Source organism: Marmota flaviventris, chromosome 2 (assembly GCF_047511675.1).
Source record: "Marmota flaviventris isolate mMarFla1 chromosome 2, mMarFla1.hap1, whole genome shotgun sequence".
Classification (NCBI taxonomy): domain Eukaryota; kingdom Metazoa; phylum Chordata; class Mammalia; order Rodentia; family Sciuridae; genus Marmota; species Marmota flaviventris.
The window spans coordinates 175,928,171-175,937,378 of NC_092499.1; the positions used below are offsets into that span (position 1 = coordinate 175,928,171).

Here is a 9,208-nt window from a genome sequence, read left to right on the forward strand (position 1 = left end):
AAGAGACACAGGCTAGTAGAATGGATCACAAAACAAGACCCAACAATATGCTGCCTACAGGAGATGCATTTGATAGGAAAAGACATACATAGGCTGAAGGTGAAAGGTTGGGAAAAATCATATCACTCATATGGACTTCGGAAACAAGCAGGAGTGTCCATACTCATATCAAATAAAATAGATTTCAAGCCAAAGTTAATCAAAAGGGATAAAGAGGGACACTGAATACTGCTTAAGGGAACCATACACCAACAAGACATAACAATCATGAATATTTATGCCCCAAACAATGGTGCAGCTATGTTCGTCAAACAAACTCTTCTCAAGTTCAAGAGTCTAATAGACCACCATACCATAATCATGGGAGACTTCAACACACCTCTCTCGCCACTGGACAGATCTTCCAAACAAAAGTTGAATAAGGAAACTATAGAACTCAATAACACTATTAATAACCTAGACCTAATTGACATATATAGAGTATACCACCCAACATCAAGCAGTTACACTTTTTTCTCAGCAGCACATGGATCCTTCTCAAAAATAGATCATATAATATGTCACAGGGCAACTCTTAGACAATATAAAGGAGTAGAGATAATACCATGCATCTTATCTGATCATAATGGAATGAAACTGAAAATCAACGATAAAAGAAGGAAGAAAAAGCATACATCACTTGGAGAATGAACAATAGGTTACTGAATGATCAATGGGTTATAGAAGACATCAAGGAGGAAATTAAAAAATTCTTAGAGATTAATGAAAACACAGACACAACATATCGGAATCTATGGGACACATTGAAAGCAGTTCTAAGAGGAAAATTCATTGCTTGGAGTTCATTCCTTAAAAAAAGAAAAAACCAACAAATAAATGATCTCATACTTCATCTCAAAATCCTAGAAAAAGAAGAGCAAAACAGCAGCAAAAGAAGTAGAAGGCAAGAAATAATTAAAATCAGAGCTGAAATTAATGAAATTGAAACAAAAGAAACAATTGAAAAAATTGACAAAACTAAAAGTTGGTTCTTTGAAAAAATAAACAAAATCGACAGACCCTTAGCGATGCTAGCGAAGAGAAGAAGAGAGAGAACTCAAATTACTAGCATACGGGATGAAAAAGGCAATATCACAACAGACACTTCAGAAATACAGAAGATAATCAAAAACTATTTTGAATCCTTATACTCCAACAAATTAGAAGATAGTGAAGGCATAGATAAATTTCTTAAGTCATATGATCTGCCCAGATTGAGTCAGGAGGATATAGAAAACCTAAACAGACCAATATCAATTGAGGAAATAGAAGAAACCATAAAAAGACTACCAACTAAGAAAAGCCCAGGTCCGGATGGGTATACAGCAGAATTTTACAAAACCTTTAAAGAAGAACTAATACCAATACTTTTCAAGCTACTTCAGGAAATAGAAAAGGAGGGAGAACTTCCAAATTCATTCTATGAGGCCAACATCACCCTGATACCTAAACCAGACAAAGACACTTCAAAGATAGAAAACTACAGACCAATATCTCTAATGAACCTAGATGCAAAAATCCTCAATAAAATTCTGGCGAATCGGATACAAAAACATATCAAAAAAATTGTACACCATGATCAAGTAGGATTCATCCCTGGGATGCAAGGCTGGTTCAATATACGGAAATCAGTAAATGTTATTCACCACATCAATAGACTTAAAAATAAGAACCATATGATCATCTCGATAGATGCGGAAAAAGCATTCAACAAAGTACAGCATCCCTTTATGTTCAAAACTCTAGAAAAACTAGGGATAACAGGAACATACCTCAATATTGTAAAAGCAATCTATGCTAAGCCTCAGGCTAGCATCATTCTGAATGGAGAAAAACTGAAGGCATTCCCTCTAAAATCTGGAACTAGACAGGGATGCCCTCTCTCTCCACTTCTGTTCAACATAGTTCTCGAAACACTGGCCAGAGCAATTAGACAGACGAAAGAAATTAAAGGCATAAAAATAGGAAAAGAAGAACTTAAATTATCACTATTTGCAGATGATATGATCCTATACCTAGCAGACCCAAAAGGCTCTACAAAGAAACTATTAGAGCTAATAAATGAATTCAGCAAAGTGGCAGGATATAAAATCAACACGCATAAATCAAAGGCATTCCTGTATATCAGTGACAAATCCTCTGAAATGGAAATGAGGACAACCACTCCATTCACAATATCTTCAAAAAAAATAAAATACTTGGGAATCAACCTAACAAAAGAGGTGAAAGACTTATACAATGAAAACTACAGAACCCTAAAGAGAGAAATAGAAGAAGATCTTAGAAGATGGAAAAATATACCCTGTTCATGGATAGGCAGAACTAACATCAGCAAAATGGCGATATTACCAAAAGTTCTCTATAGGTTTAATGCAATGCCAATCAAAATCCCAACGGCATTTCTTGTAGAAATAGAGAAAGCAATCATGAAATTCATATGGAAAAATAAAAGACCCAGAATAGCAAAAACAATGCTAAGCAGGAAATGTGAATCAGGCGGTATAGCGATACCAGACTTCAAACTATATTACAGAGCAATAGTAACAAAAACAGCATGGTACTGGTACCAAAACAGGTGGGTGGACCAATGGTACAGAATAGAGGACACAGAAACCAATCCACAAAACTACAACTATCTTATATTTGATAAAGGGTCTAAAAGCATGCAATGGAGGAAGGATAGCATCTTCAACAAATGGTGCTGGGAAAACTGGAAATCCATATGCAACAAAATGAAACTGAATCCCTTTCTCTCGCCATGCACAAAAGTTAATTCAAAATGGATCAAGGAGCTTGATATCAAATCAGAGACACGGCGTCTGATAGAAGAAAAAGTTGGCTACGATCTACATACTGTGGGGTCGGGCTCCAAATTCCTCAATAGGACACCCATAGCACAAAAGTTAATAACTAGAATCAACAAATGGGACTTACTCAAACTAAAAAGTTTTTTCTCAGCAAAAGATACAATAAGAGAGGTAAATAGAGAGCCTACATCCTGGGAACAAATCTTTACTCCTCACACTTCAGATAGAGCCCTAATATCCAGAGTATACAAAGAACTCAAAAAATTAGACAATAAGAGAACAAACAACCCAATCAACAAATGGGCCAAGGACCTGAACAGACACTTCTCAGAGGAGGACATACAGTCAATCAACAAGTACATGAAAAAATGCTCACCATCTCTAGCAGTCAGAGAAATGCAAATCAAAACCACCCTAAGATACCATCTCACTCCAGTTAGATTGGCAGCCATTATGAAGTCAAACAACAACAAGTGCTGGCGAGGATGTGGGGAAAAGGGTACACTTGTACATTGCTGGTGGGACTGCAGATCGGTGCAGCCAATTTGGAAAGCAGTATGGAGATTTCTTGGAAAGCTGGGAATGGAGCCACCATTTGACCCAGCTATTCCCCTTCTCGGTCTATTCCCTAAAGACCTAAAAAGAGCATGCTACAGGGACACTGCTACATCGATGTTCATAGCAGCACAATTCACAATAGCTAGGCTGTGGAACCAACCTAGATGCCCTTCAATGGATGAATGGATAAAAAAAAATGTGGCATTTATACACAATGGAGTATTACTCTGCATTAAAAAATGACAAAATCATGGAATTTGCAGGGAAATGGATGGCATTAGAGCAGATTATGCTAAGTGAAGCTAGCCAATCCCTAAAAAACAAATGCCAAATGTCTTCTTTGATATAAGGAGAGTAACTAAGAACAGAGTAGGGTCGAAGAGCATGAGAAGAAGATTAACATTAAACAGGGATGAGAGGTGGGAGGGAAAGGGAGAGAGAAGGGAAAATGCATGGAAACGGAAGGAGACCCTCAGAGTTATACAAAAGTACATACAAGAGGAAGTGAGGGGAAGGGGAAAAATAATACAAGGGGGACAAACGAATGTCAGTAGAGGGGGCAGAGAGAGAAGAGGGGAGGGGAGGGGAGGGGAGGGGTGATAGTAGAGGATAGGAAAGGCAGCAGAATACAACAGACACTAGTATGGCAATATGTAAATCAATGGATGTGTAACTGATGTGATTCTGCAATCTGTATATGGGGTAAAAATGGGAGCTCATAACCCACTTGATTCAAATTGTGAAATATGATATATCAAGAACTATGTAATGTTTTGAACAGCCAACAATAAAAAATTAAAAAAATAAATAAATAAATCAAAGGCATTCCTGTATATCAGCGACAAATCCTCTGAAATGGAAATGAGGACAACCACTCCATTCAAAATATCTTCAAAAAAAAAAAAAAATACTTGGGAATCAACCTAACAAAAGAGGTGAAAGACTTATACAATGAAAACTACAGAACCCTAAAGAGAGAAATAGAAGAAGATCTTAGAAGATGGAAAAATATACCCTGTTCATGGATAGGCAGAACTAACATCATCAAAATGGCGATATTACCAAAAGTTCTCTATAGGTTTAATGCAATGCCAATCAAAATCCCAACGGCATTTCTTGTAGAAATAGAGAAAGCAATCATGAAATTCATATGGAAAAATAAAAGACCCAGAATAGCAAAAACAATGCTAAGCAGGAAGTGTGAATCAGGCGGTATAGCGATACCAGACTTCAAACTATACTACAGAGCAATAGTAACAAAAACAACATGGTACTGGTACCAAAACAGGCGGGTGGACCAATGGTACAGAATAGAGGACACACAGAAACCAATCCACAAAACTACAACTTTCTTATATTTGATAAAGGGTCTAAAAGCATGCAATGGAGGAAGGATAGCATCTTCAAGAAATGGTGCTGGGAAAACTGGAAATCCATATGCAACAAAATGAAACTGAATCCCTTTCTCTCCCCATGCACAAAAGTGAATTCAAAATGGATCAAGGAGCTTGATATCAAATCAGAGACGCGCCGTCTGATAGAAGAAAAATTTGGCTACGATCTACAGTCGGTGGGGTCGGCCTCCAAATTCCTCAATAGGACACCCATAGCACAAAAGTTAATAACTAGAATCAACAAATGGGACTTAATCAAACTAAAAAGTTTTTTCTCATCAAAAGAACAATAAGAGAGGTAAATAGGGAGCCTACACCCTGGGAACAAATCTTTACTCCTCACACTTCAGATAGAGCCCTAATATCCAGAGTATACAAAGAACTCAAAAAATTAGACAATAAGAGAACAAACAACCCAATCAACAAATGGGCCAAGGACCTGAACAGACACTTCTCAGAGGAGGACATACAGTCAATCAACAAGTACATGAAAAATGCTCAACATCTCTAGCTGTCAGAGAAATGCAAATCAAAACCACCCTAAGATACCATCTCACTCCAGTAAGATTGGCAGCCATTATGAAGTCAAACAATAACAAGTGCTGGCGAGGATGTGGGGAAAAGGGTACACTTGTACATTGCTGGTGGGACTGCAGATCGGTGCAGCCAATTTGGAAAGCAGTGTGGAGATTTCTTGGAAAGTTGGGAATGGAGCCACCATTTGACCCAGCTATTCCCCTTCTTGGTCTATTCCCTAAAGACCTAAAAAGGGCATGCTACAGGGACCCTGCTACATCGATGTTCATAGCAGCACAGTTCACAATAGCAAGACTGTGGAACCAACCTAGATGCCCTTCAATAGACGAATGGATAAAAAAAAAGTGGCATTTATACACAATGGAGTATTACTCTGCATTAAAAAATGACAAAATCATAGAATTTGCAGGGAAATGGATGGCATTAGAGCAGATTATGCTAAGTGAAGCTAGCCAATCCCTAAAAAACAAATGCCAAATGTCTTCTTTGATATAAGGAGAGTAACTAAGAACAGAGTAGGGATGAAGAGCAGGAGAAGAAGATTAACATTTAACAGGGATGAGAGGTGGGAGGGAAAGGGAGAGAGAAGGGAAATTGCATGGTAATGGAAGGAGACCGTCAGGGTTATACAGTGGAGGAGGTAGAGAGAGAGGAGGGGAGGGGAGGGGAGAGGTGGGGAGGGGGGAGGGTGGAGGATGGGAAAGGCAGTGGAGCACAACAGACACTAGTATGGCAATTTGTAAATCAATGGATGTGTAACTGATGTGATTCTGCAATCTGTGTATGGGGTGAAGGTGGGAGTTCATAACCCACTTGAATCAAAGTGTGGAATATGATATGTCAAGAAATTTGTAATGTTTTGAACAACCCACAATAAAAAATTAAAAAAAAAAGATAAACAGAATTGATAAACCCTTAGCTACATAACCAAAAGAAAGAGAGAGAGGACTCAAAGCAATCAAATTGGAGATGAAAAGCAATATATCACTGGAGACACTTCAGAAATCCAGAGGAACATTGGACACTATGTTGAAAATTTGGACTCCAAAAAATTGGACAATCTAGAAGACATTGACAAATCCCTGGACACACGTGACCTGTCCAAATTGAACCCCCCAAACATGGAAAACTGAAATAATCCAACATCAAGGAATGAAATTCAAACAGCAATGGAAAGCCTTCCAATAAAAGACCAGGACCACACGGGTTCCCAGCTGATTTCTACCACCCCTTTAACCAAGAAATATCACGAATGCTGTTACCAAAATCAGTCAAAGATACATCAAGGAAAGATAACTTCATGCCAACAGCCTTGATGGACATGGATGCAAAAAAACTTAATGAAATATTATGAAACTGCATAAAACACGTCAAGGTGGTAATACACCCTGATCAAGTGGGTTTCATCCCAGGGGTGTGAGGTTGGCTCAACATACACAAGGGAATAAATGTTATCCCCCCTCTTAAGACAGAATTAAGGATAGAAATCACAGGACCATCTCAATACATAAATAAAAGACCTTTCATAAAATGCAGCTTCCCTTCATGTTACAAATGCTGGAGAAGTGAGAATGGAAGGAACTTACCTCAGCATTATGAAGGCTGTAAATGACAAAGCCACAGCTCACATCACACTTAATGGAGAAGAATTAAATGCACTTCATGGAATATTACATACAAGACAAGGTTGTCCACTCACCCCACCTCTGTTTGATATAGCCAGTTATTGAAACACCAGAGAGAGCAATCAGACAAGAGATGGAAATAAGGGACACAAATAGGAAAGGAAGAAGTCATCTGCTTGTGAATGACATGATCCTATATCTAGAAGACCCAAAAAACTCCCCAGACACATTTCTAGAGGTAATAAATCAATTCAGCAAAGGAGCAGGACACAAGAGCCACACCCATAAATCAATTGCTTTCCAATACACCCATAACGATTTCAACCAAAGAACAAATCAGAAAAAAACACCTATTCAGAAATCTCAAAATAATAAAAAAAAGTCATAGAAACTAATCTAACCAATGAGGTGAAAGAGCTCTACATTGAAAATTATAGATCACAGAAAAAGGAAATGATTGAAAATGGAAAGACATCCCCTGTTCATGCATAGGCAGAATTAGTATCTCAAAATGGCTTTATTACCAAAAGTAATATACAGATTCAATGTAATACTCATGAAAATGACAATAACATTCGTTACTAAATTAGAAAAAACAACTCTTTAATTCATTTGTAAGAATTAGAGACCCAGAATAGCCAAAGCCATACTGAGCAAGAGAAATGATTCAGAGGGCATCAGAGTACCTGACCTGGAATTATACTATAAACCTACAGTAAATAAAACAGCATGGCATTGGCAACAAATAGACATGAGGACCAGTGTAAAATCATAGAAGACACAGAGACAAACCCACATACTCACAGATATCTGATATTTGACAAAAGTGCTAAAGAGACACTTTGTCAGAAAGCCTCTTTACCAAATGTTGCTGGGAAAACTGGGTGCTAGAAATATGTAGAAAAGTGGAAATAGATCCACATCTCTAACCTGCACAAAAGTCAAATCAAAATGGACCAAAGACTTAGGAATTAGTCCTGAAACCTTGCAAATGCTAAAGTAAACTAGGGCCAACAGTCCCTCATGTAGGTTCTGGTGAAGGTTCTTTAATGAAACCCCAAAGTGCAAGAAAGAAACCCAAGAATCAGTAGGAGGGATGCTGTCAGTTAACATCTGGTGCACAGCAAAGGAAATGATGAAGAGAAGATCATTTCAGGCACTCCCCCAACAGGGGGTTAGTATTCAAAATATACACAGAGCTCCAATACATTCAACCTAAGTCATAATAATAACAACAACCCACAAAACCAAAGAGACAAAACCCCAAAAAGAAACATCTCAAAAGAAGGAACACAAATGGCCAATATTTATATGAAAAAAATCTCAACATTCATTGTCATCAGGGAAATGAAAATCAACAGTACAGTACAGCTTCATCTCACTCCAGTCAGACGGCAAATGCCAGGATTACAGATCATAAGTGTTGGCGATGATGACTGGAAAATGTACACTCATACATTGTTGGTGGGACTGCAAATGAAGGCAACCATTCAGGAAAGCAGAGTGGAGAGTCATCAAATAACTAGGAATGGAACCACCGCATGACCCCGCTATCCCACTTCTTGGTATTTTTTCAAAAGATGTAAAATTACCATCCTACAGGGATGCAGCCAGTTAAATGTGTGTAGCAGCACAACTCACAATAGCTAAATTATGGAGTCAATCAGGGCCTGTCAATAGATAAATGGATTAAGAAAGTGTGATTTTTATAACTGTGCTCCCTGGTTTCTGCTTCACAATTTTGAAGGAAATTGCTTGTCACTCCATCTCTGTTACTTCCTGTTCTCCTCAGCCACAAAGAAGAATGGCATCATGGCATTTGACAGTAAGTTGATGGACATGGAGAACATCATGCTAAGTAAAGAAGTCACACTCAGAAAGTCAAAAGTCTAATGTTTTCTCTCAGCTCTGTACACTAGAGATTAATAAGAGAAAGAATCAGAGAAGGATATAACAAATGTGTGGGAAAGGTCAGTAGAACAGAAGGAGGTCAAGAGCCAAAGAGGAGGGATGGAAAATGGAAGGAAATGCAGAAGGAATTTTTTAAAAATTATGTTATGTGTAATATAAATATACCACATTTATATATAAATTGAAAGAAACAATAAAAATAAATGAAGACATAAGCAAAAGGAAGTCTAGTAGAAATTAGGAAGGAAGAGGGTGTGGGGTGAGCATGGGAGAGGAAAAGGGAGATCCAGAATTGATCCTAATTCCATGCACGTATGGTTTTGTCAGGATGAACCAA

At 37.9% G+C, this 9,208-nt stretch overlaps 1 protein-coding gene across 2 annotated transcripts in view; it reads left to right on the top strand.

Moving 5' to 3' along the window:
- LOC114106959 (signal-regulatory protein beta-1-like) overlaps positions 1-9,208 on the top strand; it is a 355,204-nt gene that overhangs the window by 98,166 nt on the left and 247,830 nt on the right. The window lies entirely within an intron of this gene.